The sequence below is a fragment of the Cydia strobilella genome, chromosome 25 (genome assembly GCF_947568885.1).
Source record: "Cydia strobilella chromosome 25, ilCydStro3.1, whole genome shotgun sequence".
Taxonomy (NCBI): Eukaryota; Metazoa; Arthropoda; class Insecta; order Lepidoptera; family Tortricidae; genus Cydia; species Cydia strobilella.
The window spans coordinates 3,733,653-3,750,622 of record NC_086065.1 but is presented as its reverse complement, the minus strand read 5'-3'; the positions used below and the strand labels follow the sequence as shown (position 1 = coordinate 3,750,622).

At 36.9% G+C, this 16,970-nt stretch overlaps 1 protein-coding gene across 2 annotated transcripts in view; it reads right to left on the bottom strand.

The window, feature by feature from the left end:
* Positions 1-10,494, bottom strand: part of LOC134752789 (general transcriptional corepressor trfA-like) — a 61,564-nt gene extending 51,070 nt beyond the window's left edge. Inside the window, exons 1-2 of one of the 2 annotated variants that reach the window (XM_063688499.1) lie at positions 10,477-10,494; positions 3,819-3,897 (exon numbers count right to left, since the gene is read on the bottom strand). The gene's annotated coding sequence lies outside the window, so the exon portion shown is untranslated. Of the gene's footprint in view, positions 1-3,818; positions 4,038-10,476 lie in introns of those variants that run through there. The other variant, XM_063688498.1, reaches the window with a different exon arrangement.
* Between the last annotated feature and the right edge of the window lie 6,476 nt (positions 10,495-16,970).

Below are 16,970 nucleotides of genomic sequence, written 5' to 3'. Positions count from 1 at the left end.
TTTTTGCACTACATAATACATAAACAATTATAAGACAAACGGCTATCGGTTCTTCAATATTTTACCTCCATTTTTGTCTACCGGATTTTGAAAGAAATGAATACTTATATATGTTACATATAGGAAATCTACATATTTGGTTTCGTCTTAAACGTCTCTAAAAATTTGTCTAAGGCGTCTTTAAACTAATTAACACAAAATTTTGGCCAGAAAACCAGTTTTTTGGCCAATAATTTTACAACTTTGGTGCCAAATATCTCGAAAAAAATGAACTTTGAAGTAAGCTTGTAACTACATTGCTAAAAGCCGTTCCTTTTAATATGATAAGCTACAAAAAAACATTAGAAAACTAAATCGGATCGAAGGTCATTGGGGCATGGGATCCCCTTAAAGTATACCCGTGGTAATCACTAATACCTATGATGCATTTCGATGTTGACAGTAAATAAATAATTTGTGGTATTTTCTATAAAAAGGGACCTTATTGTCGATGGTGCTTACGTCATTATAAACGATGCTCCAAAATAAATACAATGCTGCGCGACGCTGTGCGGCGTAAGCGCCATCGACAATAAGGTCCCTTTTCATAGAAAATGCCCCATATAGTTATAATTCTTTAGTTATTTATGTTGAAAGCGTATTTTTCGAATAATCTTTCCCTTACAAGCATTCTCTAATGAGACTTTGATTCCAGACCCTATTTTTGACACGCACGTGATAATAAGCGTAATTTACGTACTCACTAACAAGTTAATGATAATAATGTTTTACAATTGATTTTTTTGCTGCATTTGCATAAAGTGGCTTTTAGAATCGGAAACATTAATATGATTTGATTTCCACGTAAATAATATTGTAATATGAACAGAAACAATGATATAAAAAGGTTAATTATAGTCAGCGATAATAGGTATTGTCAGCCAGAGGAAAAATATATCGCGAAGGAGCCTTTTTACCCCCTTCAAAATTCCGGAAAGAGGATGTTCTCAATTAGGTTGTTATGTTTTATTTGTTTGTTACCTCAAGCGATTTGGAAAATTATTTGTGATGAAAAGTACAGGTCCTAACCTAACAGAGACAAGTTTGGGAACAAATCAAATTATTTTATTAAATATTTTGATTTGTTTTTTTTTAAGTAGTCACACTACTATATATAAATTAAAATTTGCTGGATTTTGACTGTCTCTGTTAGAAACTGTAATAGATGTCATATATTAAAGAAAAAGTGAGCGATAGTAAAGACGCCGGTTCGAATCCGGCCTTCACCACTGGAGGGCTTCGTCACTTTTTCTTTAATATATGACATCTATTACAGTTTCTAACAGAGACAGTCAAAATCCAGCAAAATGAATAGGCTGTTGTTACTGAACCGGTGAGCTCCATATGAGGCCCTGTCTTCACTTTCCATCAGGTGTGACTAGGGCCAATCGCCGATCAGTTTATAATAATAATAATAAAAATGCAAAAATTATGGTATCCATGAGGAATGGAGGGAACTCCTCAAATGTTAGCAAGTAACTAGTGATTGTATTTTCATCAACAAATCAAGCATTTATTTCTATCAAAGATTATGTTATACATGATAATAGATGAGTTCGTGTGATTAATAATTAGTAATTAATAATTCATTTGCGGTATATCTTTGAGCTACGTATTATGTAATATTAAAAACATTAAGTTATTATTAGTTTTGTCTTTACGACACGTACAATAAACCCGAATAACCCGATAATAATTGAACCCGTTTTAATTCACGATTTATTACCACATTTGGTTGCAAATTCATTAATTGACATTCTATATAATAGTGTAGACAATTAATTGAGGATGTTTAATCGATAATACCGGTTTTTCTTTAGCAACAACAAATTTAGATTCAATGATAAATTTTCTAGATCATTCGACGATTCCCTCATTCTTGCTAATTAGTGATTGAAGAAGTGAATTTAGGTATAGGTAGTGTTATTCATTAACGTTTCATAAACTTCTGTAAAATCTAAAATAACGTTGATAATCATTCCTATCTTATATTTTTCAACAAACAATCTATATTGTTGTTATTATTTTTAAAAGATCCTGCACTTATTTAATCTTTCTGGTGTAGCCCATTGGTTGACTGATAGAGAAATTCTTAAGGCCGCCATTTGTACCTTCACGTATGCAATAAAGATTAAATAAATAAATGGGGCATTTTATGAAAAGGGACCTTATTGTCGATGGCGCTTACGCCGCACAGCGTCGCGCGGCATTGTATTTATATCGGAGCATCGTTAATAATGTCCACCTTCATCAAACATCTCGGTGAAGCCATCGCTGACCGGTGGAACAGATCCCTTAGTGTAGTAATGGGCTGGCTAAGATCCAAAATTATGATTTCGATAATCCGAGCCACCAGCATGTGTATCCGTGGGACACGGCACTGATTCAAATCCATCCGACATTTCTTCGGTTTCAATGACGGTGCAGCCCTACCCAACCCGTCTACCTCTAACCTGTACTAGCGTCGTTTTCTTGTCGTTGCTCATTTCTGTATTTTTTATTTTTAAAATTTTTGTTTAATAAATGATGAATCTTTAATAATGGCGTAAGCGCCATCGACAATAAGTTCCCTCACAAATAGTATGGGTAACTGCGAAATGGTATGGAACTCTAAAAATGTGCCCGAGTTTTTATCGATAACGTACAAAATAGGTTGCACGCGGTAAAAGTGTGTGACGTAACGCGACCTCGACTCGATTCTCGATTCGCTATCGATACAAACGTAATCTATAGCTTTCCAATCGCATTACTATTACACTAGTGGACGAAATAGTGTTAAAGCTTTGGCTCTGTTTGGTTTTAATGAGAATAATTTACCATACAGGATGATTCTGACATTTCTGACCTCAAGAGTCGCAAGAACATAGCCTCCGCTTTAAAATATCCCCATAAAATATCCTTAGCCATTCAGCGTGGCAACGCAGCTGGCATATTTGGAACATTTGGGCCAGGTAGGGAACAGTTCGGGACTTTAAAGGAAATTGTTGACGGGACTAGTTTGTTATTAATAAGTTTTTATATACTAAGTGTATACAGTTTAGGTTTACTAAAAATCGAAACTACGCTCTCATTTTAAAAGTAAAAAAACAGACTTTTTTGTTACTTTTAAAACGTTACTTAAAATTTCATGCCAAGTTTTTTGTTATTTCAGCATGTTTTATACCTAATTAAAGTAGTACTTTGATTGTATGGGGGGTTTAAATTCAATGATCATTTAATTTTCTACTTCTCTATTTGGAATAAACGCCATGCCAGGATAAGCCTAGTGAATCTGCACCCAGCGAGTTTTGGCTTGTAATTTTTTTTGATGATGTGGCTTAGTAGTAGTTCCATCGATTTGCCGCTATCACTGTCACATTTCGCAAGAAAAAACGGGAAAGACAATGCGCGCCGAGTGTCAATTTTGATCGAATTTTGTCGATTTGTATTTATTTTAAAAACGTTGCCTTACAATATCGAAATTCGAAAGCTGTCAAGTTACTATTTAACTTATGAAAATATTTTCTTCTTTTTTTTGTTTATAGTGTCACATAATAAATAACCGAGTAAAGTTTGATTAAAAGTCCGAGTTAGAGGTTACTTTGGGAATTAATTGTATCGAGCGAAGTGTCATAATTCGTGTATCGAAAGCTATGTTATTAATGATAATATAATCAAGAACTACATATATATTTTCCACGTCTACGAATATCAACGTCTCTTAGAAAATATGATCATATAAGGAGATTTTTCGCCTTCTGGCTCAAGGAACGGCCTTAATTATAATCAAAATAACTTACCAATAGTCCTCTCCAACGTGAAAAAGTCAATATTCCGTTTATCACTTCACTAGCACTAGCACTTCACATCCTCTGCTCACTAAAAATCATCCAAAATAGTAATCATAGTAGTAAAACAGGATATATATAGCTACAGCGTATAACGCGAATTTTATGTAAATGTAGAAAAAGTCTGTGAGGAAATCCCAGACTTTTTGGGTTACACCCTTTTCCCGTGGCGCGCTCTCTTGCATTTAAATATTACTTTGCCAATCAACCTGCGAACAAGGACAGAAAGTGCAGTTTAGTGACTGTTCAAATTATTAAAGTGACTGTTCAAATTATTAGTGTCTATTAAAATCATGAAAGTGACTGTTCGTAAGATTAAAATAAGAAAATTGTGCATAATAAAGATTATTAGAATTACATTATTATTGTTAATAGACAGATTAAGATAAAAAAAGAACACATTATGAATGACTGTTCAAATTATATTACAGGCTGTTATAATTTGTTATAATGTGTAATCAAAATATAAATATTCAAGTGCATCCTGTTTAAAGTACGAAAACAAATTATTGGTAAATACATTGGATTTTAATTAAATAAGTGATAAACTTATTATTTATTAAATTATGTATTAAAAGTGATTGTTGAAGTATTAGAAAATCGCAGGTTTTAGTAAAAATTTTGAATAAGAGAGACTAGCGCCTAGTAAGTAATTTTTAACCCTAAGCCCACAACCAGGGGTCGGAAACCGGTATTTGCTCCATACAAAAATACCGGTATTATTACGTTCTTTTTCGTTCTTTTGTTTATAATTTCATTTTTAATGGGACGTTTTAATAATGCAAAATTGTTTTCTAAATACATGATTCAGTCCTACGTAATGAACATAAAATAATTTAAAATATTGGGCTATTTCGGGGTTTTTTAAAAATACCGGTTCCGAGCCCTGCCCACAACTATTCAACTATCTTATACAATAAACAAATTTCATATAAAATTGGTTATAAATTAGAATTTAACCTATCACAATCGCCCGATAAGGTCAGAAACTGTAGGCGGACTGGTAATCAGTAGGCCCCATTAGTTATCGTGCGTCTCGCCAGCGCCAATACATGCACAAGTACGAAATGCACGATAACAGAATGACTTCAATTAGATGTCATTCTGATATCAGTGTACGTTCGAATTGGCCTGCTAGGTTGATTTGAAATTGGGTGTGAAAAATATTTGATAAAAGCGTAATTATTGTCAATATATCGTATCGGTCAGCTTTTATATTGGTACAAAACAAAACAATAATTGCTTGAAACTGGCATCAAATAAAAGTTGAAAAAAAGACTTGACGAAAGACTTGAAGAAAGAAAGAAGACTTTGACGTCTTTGACGACCCGACTGGCCTAGTGGGTAGTGACCCTGCCTGCGAAGCCGATGGTCCTGGGTTCCAATCCCGGTAAGGGCAATTATTTGTGTGATGAGCACAGATATTTGGTCCCGAGTGTGGTTTATATGTATATAAGTATGTATTTATTAAATCACATTTAGAAACGGGTCTATCGCGAATTTATTTTGTTACCTTTAAATATAATTAATAGGGGGCGTTAATAGGGAAGATGGTTTTAACTTATCGGCAACTTGGGGACCAGTGATCCAGAAGTTAAAGCCAAGGGATCTATCTTCGGATGTGTGCGCGGATGTTGTGAGTGTTGTGTGTCGGACTATTGACAATAATTAACTTTTATGTGTAGTGGGTGGTTTGAAAATGTGATGTCTACCTCGAACTTTAAATGCACTTTTCGTGGGGTAGTCACACAAATCTCTGTTTTGACATTTTGCTGGGACGTCAGTTAGCCGCGACCACGACCAGTGAAACCTGTGTCGAAACGTCGGTAAATAAAGGTAACAAAATAAATTCGCGATAGACCCGTTTCTAAATGTGATTTAATATGTGTTTAAACCGCGAAAGTTTTAAATGTTAAGTATGTATTTATCTATATAAGTATGTATATCGTCACCTAGTACCCATAGTACAAGCTTTGCTTAGTTTGGGGCTAGGTAGATCTGTGTAAGATTGTCCCCAAATACTTATTTATTTAAGACAACAAAAATATAGTTGCAATTCATTAGTGCCAAGTTTTTTGCAGTGTTAACACGGTGTTAGAGCAGTTACGACAAAATTGCACATTTATTGACACCATGTTACTACAGAATCGTTGCAACGATCAAAGTGCCTTTTTACTTTGTTTTACAAAAATCTAGTTTTCGTTTATAGTTAGTTTTTAGGGCTCCGTACCCAAAGGGTAAAAACGGGACCATATTACTAACTCCTCTAGCCGTCCCGTCTGTCACCAGGATGTATCTCATGAACCGTGATAGCTAGACAGTTGGAATTTTCACAGATGATGTATTTCTGTTGCCGCTATAACAATAAATACTAAAAACAGAATAAAATAAATATTTGTGGGGCTCCCATCCCATACAACAAACGTGATGTTTTTGCCGTTATTTGCGTAATGGTACGGAACCCTTCGTGCGCGAGTCCGACTCGCACTGCCAGTTTTCGATTCCGTCAAACACAAAAATAGTATACCTACTTGTGTAAATTACACACCTCGGGCAGTAAAAAAGGAAGCATCGCATGTTGATAGACCTCGGCTTCGCCTCGGCCGTCAATTACATCTGAGACATTTCTTACTTTACTGCCCTATTGGGTGATCATACGATACGAGCGTATAAAATTTGTTTTTTTTTGAAAAATTCACACCTCTTTCTGATTAGAATCTTGCTGTAAATTCTTGTGTAAGTTTCCAGAAACTTGAATGTTTTGCAACTTGCAGTTTAAGTAACAACACTAACAACATATGTACCATGGTTTGCCAAAAACGATTATGATTATGATTATTAAATTAAAAGTGGAAAAAAACACTGTCTCGAGCGAGGCTAGGCGCCTCAATAAGGCGCATACACATATAGTGGAAACATTCGCTATCTTCGAGCGAAGTCTCGGTAGCTCAGTTGTCAGAGCGATGGGCTAGTTGATCCATAGTCGCGAGTTCGAGCCTCGCCTGAAAGTGAATTTTTCCACTTCTAATTTAAAATAAATCTTAGAAATAAATTAAAAGTGGAAAAATTCACTGGCTTGGGTGGGACTTGAACCCAAGACCACTGGATCACTAGTACAGTGCTCTACCATCTGAGCCACCAAGACTGTACCCAATGCAGCGAATATTTCCACCATATATTAGCCACTAGGGAGGCTAGCGACATCTACCGTAAGAGCAAAGATAGATATAACTCCGTAATAGATGGATACAGTTTAAGGAAAAAACGTGCCTCGAAAATCCACGAAAATTTGATTCTCGATCAGATGGCGCCACTACCTTTGGCCTACTCTCGCATAGAGGGCGTTGAAGGTTTCGTTTGTTAATTAACAATTTTAACGCATATCAGTGAAAGAACATGTCAAAATCATAAAAAAAATGCAAATAAAAAAAAAAAACATTTATCCATATTTTAATACATTTTATCGTATTTTTATAAATCTTAGTAGTAGTAAATCACTTTATTGTACAAAACTAAAATTGTTAACATGAAATTCATATAAATTTCAATTTATAATCTTCATTTTTAGTCTTAAAGTGTGTCGATAGATGGCAGTGAATTTACTGTGGTTACAAAATTTACTATGACAGTACCGCTCTATCCTATTATATCCTCTTTGGTAAGAGTGTTAACACTTTCTGACGGGCACTCTTACGGTAGATGTCGCAAGCCTCCATAGTGGCTCATATATGGTGGAAATATTCGCTGCATTGAGTACGGTCTTGGTGGCTCAGATGGTAGAGCACTGTACTAGTGATCCAGTGGTCGCGAGTTCAAGTCCCACCCAAGACAGTAAATTTTTCCACTTTTAATTTATTCCTAAGCTTAATAGCATCATTCGCAGATGTTTCCTGCTTAATGCAAAATTAAAATAAATCTTTTCCAGTTTATTGCTACGTAAGGAAACTTTCCTTCTCATGCACTATAATAATGCTACGTAATGTGACTATTACGAAAGCATAGTAAATAGTAAATGAGTTAAATTTACGACATGTTACAGTCGAGTTCATAAATATGTATACATTTTATTACCTTAAATTGCAAAAGATTAAGGTGAAGAAATATGTACATATTTATGAACTCGACTATACAATTGACCTGACTATTATGCCTATAATTACGGTATATATTTATTAACAGACAAGATATATACAGTGGTACTACGTAAAAGAAATTAATAACTAGCCTAAATCTAAAATAGGCCCTTGAGGCATTGTACCAAGGATGCTGGCGGCATTTCCTCGCTGTATCGCAATGCTGATACGTTGTGCGAGGAAGCCGCCAGCTCTTCGGTCACCAGTTACGTCAACCAGACGCTTCGCGATCGCGATCTTCGCCTATTAATTAGAATAATTAAATTATCATATTTAAATCCAAACAATGCATTCTATCCACCAAGAACAAATTAAATTATTTTCTATGAAAATATTTTAATTTATGTTTTCAATTTGTGTCCGGTAAACGGGGGACGCTGGTTCGATTCCAGCTCTGGACACTGGAGGCTTTGGTCATTTTTTCCTTCGTATATAACATTTATTTCAGTTTGCATTCTATCCAATTGTATTCAAGCAAAAATAGATACAACTCCGTCTAAGGAAAATCAAGAAAATTTGATTCACGAACAGATGGAGCCACTACCTTTGGCCTACTTTCGAATAGATGGCGTTGGCGATGGCAGTGAATTTACTGTGGCTACAAAATTTACTATGACAATACCGCTTTATCCTATAATATCCTCTTTGTATTCAAGTATGCATGTTTTCAAGTAAAACTTTTTTACACCGATGAATTTAAGAATACGTTCAGTATTTGGTTAAACTGCAATGACTACTGTCTTAATCTTACAGGTACCTATAGAGCTTTTTTAAAATTAATAGTTCTGAGTACCTAATTTTTAACTAAACGTTATAAGCTATTTAGAATTTCGTACAAACGTAAATACACTCATGATCTTTTCAAAAGATATTAATGTAAATATGTACTTATCTGATATGTACCATAAAAAATGCATGAAAAAAAAAATACACAGTTCAACTAGATAATACAGGATATAATTTTTCCCCTCACTAGCTCGGAAAGTTGTCGTTTATCCTTCAATACAAGCGGGGAAAAACGCGTTTTATCCACTAGTGGGAAAAGTAGTTTGACCTTGGATGGAGCGTGTTTAAGTAGCTTGACAGATAACAAAACGTAAAACGCTCATTATAATAGTTCGTTCGATATTAATTATCATTAAATAAATGGTTTGAGAATCTAATAAAAAATACGAAATTTGGCTTTATTTGATGATTTTAAGTCATAAACCTTAAAATTCCATAAGAAACGTTTGTTTTTTAATAATGATGTTAAATATAATTCTGAACGCACAAGTTGAGTCGATGCAATTTCAAAACGCATCGTTTGAATTTCATACATCAGAAATGTCAACATTGTCAACAATTTTTTTACTTAAAACCTTTTCTCACCGACTCGCGTAAAAATACACAACTTCCAGAGTTTTCTGTTATAATATCGTAAAGAAATGAGTGATTCCAGTGATGAAGATGATCTAACGCCTGTGGATGTTGCACTTTCCTCGCTATAGTGAGGTGAAAAGTTTTGTGTTACACACGGGCGCAAATGTATTTTACTTCTCGTGTAAACACTCGCTACGCTCAGGATTATATTTTAGAATCCTTTCGCTTGCTCGTGTTTCAATTCTACACTCGCGGGTAAAATATAACTTTGCACCCTTGTATAACAAATAACTATTAACCACCAGCCATACTTTGCGTAGTAACTTTATAGATAGGTCATACTGAACAACTTTTATTATGGGACTAATGCCGAAATAGCGATTTTTTTTTGGCTATTTCATACATTCCGGCTGATGTGATGCCGCTGATTTCTATGGGACAGCCAAATTTAAAGAAAATCGCGGTTTCGGCATTGGTCCCATAATAAAAGTTGTTCAGTGTCAGTCACCTATAAAGTCACTACGCAAAATATGGCTGGTGGTTAAAATTTGACCCTGTATTAATTCACGGTTTATTATTTAGTAGGGGTTCACACAACCTTATTTTGATTTTTATATACCTATACAGGGTGGCTAAAAAATAAGTGCATTCCCGTTGCCAGGGAGGTTTTGGGATTATACTGAGCAACTTTTACTATGGGACCAAGGACGTATCCGCGAAAAAAATTTGGCTGTTTTATACATTTTGGCTGGTCCATTTTCTATGGGAGGGAAAATTATTTTTTTCGCGATTTCGTGGTTGGTCCCATAGTAAAAGTAGCTCAGTATAATCCAAAAACCTCCCTGACAACGGGAATGCACTTATTTTTAACCACCCTGTATAAGGGTAAATATATTCCTACAGTTTGACAGTAACTAACACTTTTTAAGTTTAAGAATACGCACAAAATTTTCTTGTGAAAATGCATTATTGCTAACGATTAGGTACAGCTAACTACTAACCAAATACACATATCAACTAACAATTCCAATCAAACCCACGTTTCAACTGTATAAGATCCGTATAAACACCTTTTCAAACGCAAATGTATAGAATTTAATTCTTAAATTCTATACCTTGTAACGCACTAGACACTAGTTATGGTTATGTCCGACGCGGCCGCTTTCTGCCCGACGCGCGCGCAACTGATCGAGTGGCCGCGAGTGGGGGACCGCGGTGACCACGAGGCGGGAAACGAAAGGACAATATTGAAACAGTGGCGTATTAGAAGGTGAACTAGGCATTTGATTTAAAACTACTTATGCTAGTAACACTAACTGGTATATTTTTTTGAAAAATCGAACCGTAACAATAGATAGATACGTCTTCAAGTCGTTTTTTTGGAAAACGCACCTTAATTATGTCCTGGGGTCGCGAAACGAATAGAAAAAACCAGACAAAACCGAGGGTTCCGTACTTTTTAGTAATATATTACACTTATTTTAGTATCTTGGCAGCAGCGTGTTTAGGAACAGGACTACTGAAGGCTACAAATACAATTACTTTCGCAAAAAAATACGCTATAATAACGGATGAATCGCGCTACAACAGTCCGGGTCCGGGCCGAGGCTTCTAGCACTTCGTTTCCTAGCATCACGTGATAACCGATAGCCCGTCATAGTAAAGGAAGTATCGGATGCCTCGGCCCGGACTCGGATGGTTCTATCGTGAGTAATTGTGTTAGCATATAGGGCTGTACCCCCAGTATAAATTTCTTTCCAAAGCGTGCCGTGACGTACGCGTTTGCGTTTAAGTGTCATTTTGTATGGGATTTTGAGTTTCTAAAACGTCCCGCTTGGGGCGCTGTTCTAAATTCCATACAAAAATAGACATTACGCTCGTTACGTTATCGAATGAAATCTACACTAGGGGCTCTGACCTTCCTTTATTATTTTGTTATTTACTAACAGTTGTGCTTGTAGTCTTATTAACGCATTCAGTACTAGCGCGAGCTACGCGCTACGAGCGTAGCCGATAACATGGGAAAACCCGTATGTAGCGAAAAGCGCCTACGAACAGAGAACCCGCCTAGCGAATTCCTGGCAGTGACTGTGCAGACTTAGCTTTATTAAGGATTAATTCATGGTCACCCGATGATTTTGCATTGCATGCATCGCGCAACGCGTGAAACTAGCTGCGTTGGTGCAGGCGGCATCGATTCACTATCATTATGACTATGTCAAAAATTATTAACGGCGAATTTATAGGCGAATTATTATCATGACAACTTTCATTAAGACATACGTAGTCTCCATTTTTCTCCCTGGATATTGACATTATGGAAAATATTTTTATATTATTTATTTAACCATTTAACCATAGCACATGTCAATTCCTTTGATTTATTGAAACATATTTTTTATAATGTCAATATCTAGAGAGGAAATTGGAACTACGTTTGTATGGATAAGCGGCGGTCCCCATTCGTCTTAAGACGACGAGGAAGCGCTGTCACTGTCACTGAAGCCTCTTAAGATTATATTTTATTCAAAAGAAAAAAAAGAAAAATATAATTTATATACAAATCCTATCCTATCTGACAAAGTTTCAATTGAGATGCATTGATAATTAAAAAAAATTACATGTTCATTTTTCATTCATTTAATTTCGCGCCTTATCAAAAGCTTCATAGAGTAGTAATAACATTATCCATCTGAGTTAATAAAATAACTTCTAGGTTCTATTCGGTCTATCTTCGCAAACCGCATTCCTATTTTAATGAGTTAGACCAAGAAAAGTCTGCAGCAATTTGATAGCACAAGCAGTGCGCTATTTTAAACGTCAAACGTCTATTCAATTATGACGTATAACTATCACTTGCACTGCGAGTGCTATCAAAATCGTTGCAAATCTATCTTGGTCTAACTCTACAAAAGTCAACAATGAAATGAATTAGGTAGATTATTTACATTTAAATAGGTACGTCACATAATGAACAGACAGGGAAAGCTATATAATTCTTATTGTAATTAGGTAATCTCATTTTTAACTTTATATAATTATTGTTTTTCCTATGTACCACAACAATGTTTAAATGTAAAATGTATCCACGAATGCAGTGTCGATACAAACCCGATAGGGTTTCACGGCACTTTTCTGTCTGATGTAATGTAAGACTTTAATATAGAATAAATAAAATAATAAAATAAAAATTATAAAACGTGTTATTTCTCTGTCTTTACATAGGAACACTTTTACAGTTTGATTTCCTCAAAGGAGGCCAGTGGCCAGTGGTTAATACCAAACTCAAAATAGGGTTAATACCAAACTCAAACTCATAATAATATTACGGTTGTGTGCGTGAACTGTGTTTGTGTGTGTAATGGGGTAATTTGACAGAATCTGTAAAATACCCTCATCTACCCCCTCTTAAAACAAAAACGTTAAAATAGAGAAAATGTAGTGGAGTCTGAAAGGATGCCAAGTTTGGCACAAACTGCCACACTAAACACTACACTACACGAGTACTAAATGTAACTTTTAAATATGTAAATAATTTTAATTTTAATTTAATTTTAACAATATGTACTTCTATGGATATATTATCCGAAATAAAAGCTTTTTAATTTAATTTAATACACCAATTTGAAGGTAAGAATTGCAATTTAAGCCTAAACTTGATGGAACACATGGAACATAATATAGTTTTTCTTGTGAAAAGGTTTTTTTGCTTTACTGGTAGGTTGTAGCAAACAGAGGCGTATTTACATATTTGGCGCCCCGGGCCATTGGGCCTCTGCCGCCCCCCATGACCCATAAAACAAACACAAAAGCATAATTTTTCCGCAGTGCCTTTCTGCAGAGCTTGGAATCGAACCTATAGCCAATTGTAAGCGATGCCGACGGCCGAGCTCTGCATAAGGCCGGAGACCCGGAGCGTCCGATAGCGGTGTGCTGCCCTGTGAGGCTGAAGGCCGAACTGCAGAAGAACAGAGCTTAAAGCACGGGTGGAGCTGAGCTGGAACAAAAACCTATGGCCAAGATGAGCTCTGCAGAGTTCTGAAGTCCCGGATCGTCCAATTGCGGCGCTCTTCCGCACAAAGCCAAAGGTCGAGGTAGGAAAAATCAATGTTTGGGATTGGAACAATGACCACGTTATAATGACACCAAAGGCCGAGCTCCGCATAAAGAGCGTCCATGCAAGGTCGAAGACCGAGCTGGAGGAGAGGAGAGCTATTGGAATTGGCTTGGAACTTGGAACCAATGTGATCTCGGCTCTCCTGCTACTCGACCTTTGGCGTTCGCTCAAATTAAAACGAGGCCCGACTTGCTGGAAATTCAGGAATGCTTCGGGTCTTCTGGAAAGCGCGACTTTTAAGCTTTTCAGGGCTCGCAACCTGACCTTTTAGTCCGCCATAATTTTTATGAAGGTCTTCGTTTTAAGGCCAGGTCGCAATTCTTAACTTATTCTCGTAAAATTTTGTGACCAGATTCAGATTCAGATGTTTTATTGGTAAAAGGCAGTCATTTTACAAGTCAATAAATTACATAATATCTATGCTTAAATAATTTTACATTTTAGGTAGGTATTAATTGTTGTTACATATTTATAAATTCTATAATTAAATCGATTTTTTTGTCGATCCAGTTTAAGGATTTTTTTCAAAATGCGGAAATTGGCATAAAGGACTTAAAAGCGCCAAAAGCGTCTATCTATATGGCGCTTAAGACTATCGTGAGTTGACCGTGAGAACGACTCAACGAACGAAGTATTTTTCACTTTTACATTTTCTAAGCTTAACGCGAGGTCTGCAGCTCACAGAGCCACTAGTAATAACACTGTAAATTGGGTCGTACCTATAATAGCGGCTCTGCAGCATCTCGGCCTTACGTGGTGCGCTCCCTTCGGCATCTTAGGGACTTTAGTTCAATACCCTGCTTGCGGTCCGTCTGTTTGTTTTTTAACTATACACCTTATGTTTCCCTTCGGGCTCTGCTGCCCAGTATCTCGGTCTCCTGCCTTGCGGTTCACCTTTGAAACAACTAACCATGTCGTGTCGTGTCTGAACTCTAATTTTATTCAATACCACTAAGTATTATAAGTTCTCTTTCAATATGATTTTTGCGTTTATTGATCAGTGTTTTGCCGAGTAATTAACCACTAAATGAATGATGCGAAATTTAGTACCCACTAAAAGAACGCGCTTAGTTTTTTGTGCTAGTGCTAGGCTCCGACTGACCAGTTCGCCAACTCCCAGGTCGCCTCTGAATTTTATACTCAATAATTATAGTGTTAATAGTGTACGGTTTTCGGTTGACGTCGGCGTCAGCATCTGATGGACGCCGTGCGCCACAGAGGTACGGACGTCGTACACGATGCCTTTATTTACCGTAGGAAGTATAGCGATTGCTGACGCAATGGCCGGCGCCTAGACGTCGCTCACGGCGTTAATGCCGACGTCAAGCATGCAGCGTTAGGCCCTGGTCTGCAACAAACGCTTTACGCCGCCGCGGCGTCTGGCGTGTGAGAGAGACCACTATAGTGCATTTCCATAGTAAGCATTCGAACGTCGCGTACAGCGTCACGCCGGACGCGGGACGCGACCTACGGCGTTTGTTGCAGACCAGGGCCAAAAAGCATTAACGGAAGCTCGCGGCCTTAGGGCGATGTGAAGAGCGACGTCACGGGGCGACATCATGAGAACTCGTTGACAATCCGCGTGGGTAAAGAATTAAGGTAGAAGGAAAAGGGGCGCAAACGCGCTGTAAAAAATTTGATGTGACTACTGGCAATAGACAACGAATAGTTACTTACTTTAAATTAAATTATGTCTAGTACCAGTAACACCACATTTTTTTTTTATTGGGGCGCCACTGAGGCACCCGAAACTGAAAGCCAGCGGCGGCCGTGCGCCGCCCCCCTCAGCCTGCCGCCCCGGGCCATGGCCCCCTTGGCCCTAGGGTAAATACGCCCCTGGTAGCAAAACAAATTAAAAGTAATTATTTAATATTTTTTAATAACGTAATTAATACAATATAGAATAATGATTAAACTTTCGTGAAATTTACACCAAAACCAACACGTTCCCGACCGGTACCAAGCAATTGAAACGATCAACAGGAAATGATTTCAAAATGGCGGAACGACTAAATTATGCATTTATAAGGAAACGCATTACAGTTTTTTTTCGTAGTTTTAGTAGGTTAGCGTGACATAGACGCACATACAAACACTTTAATTACGGAGGAACCGATTTCGATGTTTAACATGCGACTGTTGGGTTCCGGCGTTTTTAATGTGTTAGCATTTCTATTTTCTGTACTCATTTCATTCTGTATTATTCCAGTCTTGACAATGTAACATTTGTTAATAAATTGTATGATTAATACGTTGTACCAACATTAGATTATATTAAGAATGACAGGCCCGCCGAAACATCACTTTTTGCGCGTAGAACGTATATATGTTATCTGTGGAAATACTGTTTCTAGATTTTTCTAGCGGTCAAGCCATGGAGACTATATAAAGGAGCCAAATCTCTATGTATGAAAAGTGTCCATCAAAAAACAGTAATTAGGCGGCGCCACCATACACCGAAATACTACCAAAAACAACCTACGTAATTTAGTAGGGTTATTTATTGCCTTATGGGACAGCCTAACTAGCGCCACCGGATAGATTAGGAACTATTATTTAAAGCTAAAAGCGATCACTTTTGCAACAATTCTGCCTTAAGAGATTGGCATCCTTTCTATACCATCCATAGGTCAAGCTCTTGTCTGTCGCTAAGAGAGAAGCTATTGTAAAAGTTGGTAAAAGTTAATGATTAAACCTATGAAGAAGAAGTACGTGTTCATATTTGGAGCATCCTACGAATCCCCTGAAGAGGCTCACGAGGTGGGCTTTCAAATGGTTTTATTTATAGTGTCGAAGTGTCGGTTGCCTTAGCCCGGGTCGTTCTAGCCTCCTAATCCTTTATTGAACAAATTACATTCCATCAAACGAATGGAAATTACGCGTTCCATGTAGTGCGACATAAAATAGTTGAAACCAAAAAAAATGGAACTAAAAAAAATCTATATTAAATTGTTGCCATGTTTAAGCATTTTACTTCAAAAATGTGTACGTAAGAAATGGCGCCCTCGATAATTTTCTACAATTTCTTGTAGGACTATATTTCTAATTGTATATTTATGTAAAGCCTGACCAGGAATTGATCATGCGCCATGTTACGGAATATCACTGAAACTAATTTTTGCATACTAACTATCACCCTATACGTGAGAATAACAGCGCCCTCTTGACAATGATCAATTGATCATATATTACTGGTCAGGCTTTATAAATGGCAAATAATAAGTTTTTTAGAGAAACACATTTTGAAAATAGGAAAATGGCGGTGCGTTTCCCTGGCCAATCGGAGCGCGACCGTTACTGGAGAAACGTTTGAAAATCGAACGCTCAAACGCAAACTGGCCGTTTGATTCATAAATCATTTCATCGGTGTGTAGGTGTGGGGAGACCGGGTGTCAGCGGGAAACTTGAAGCATTTTATAAAAAAACCGGCCAAGTTTGAGTCGGACTCGCGCACCGAGGGTTCCGTACTTTTTAGTATTTGTTGTTATAGCG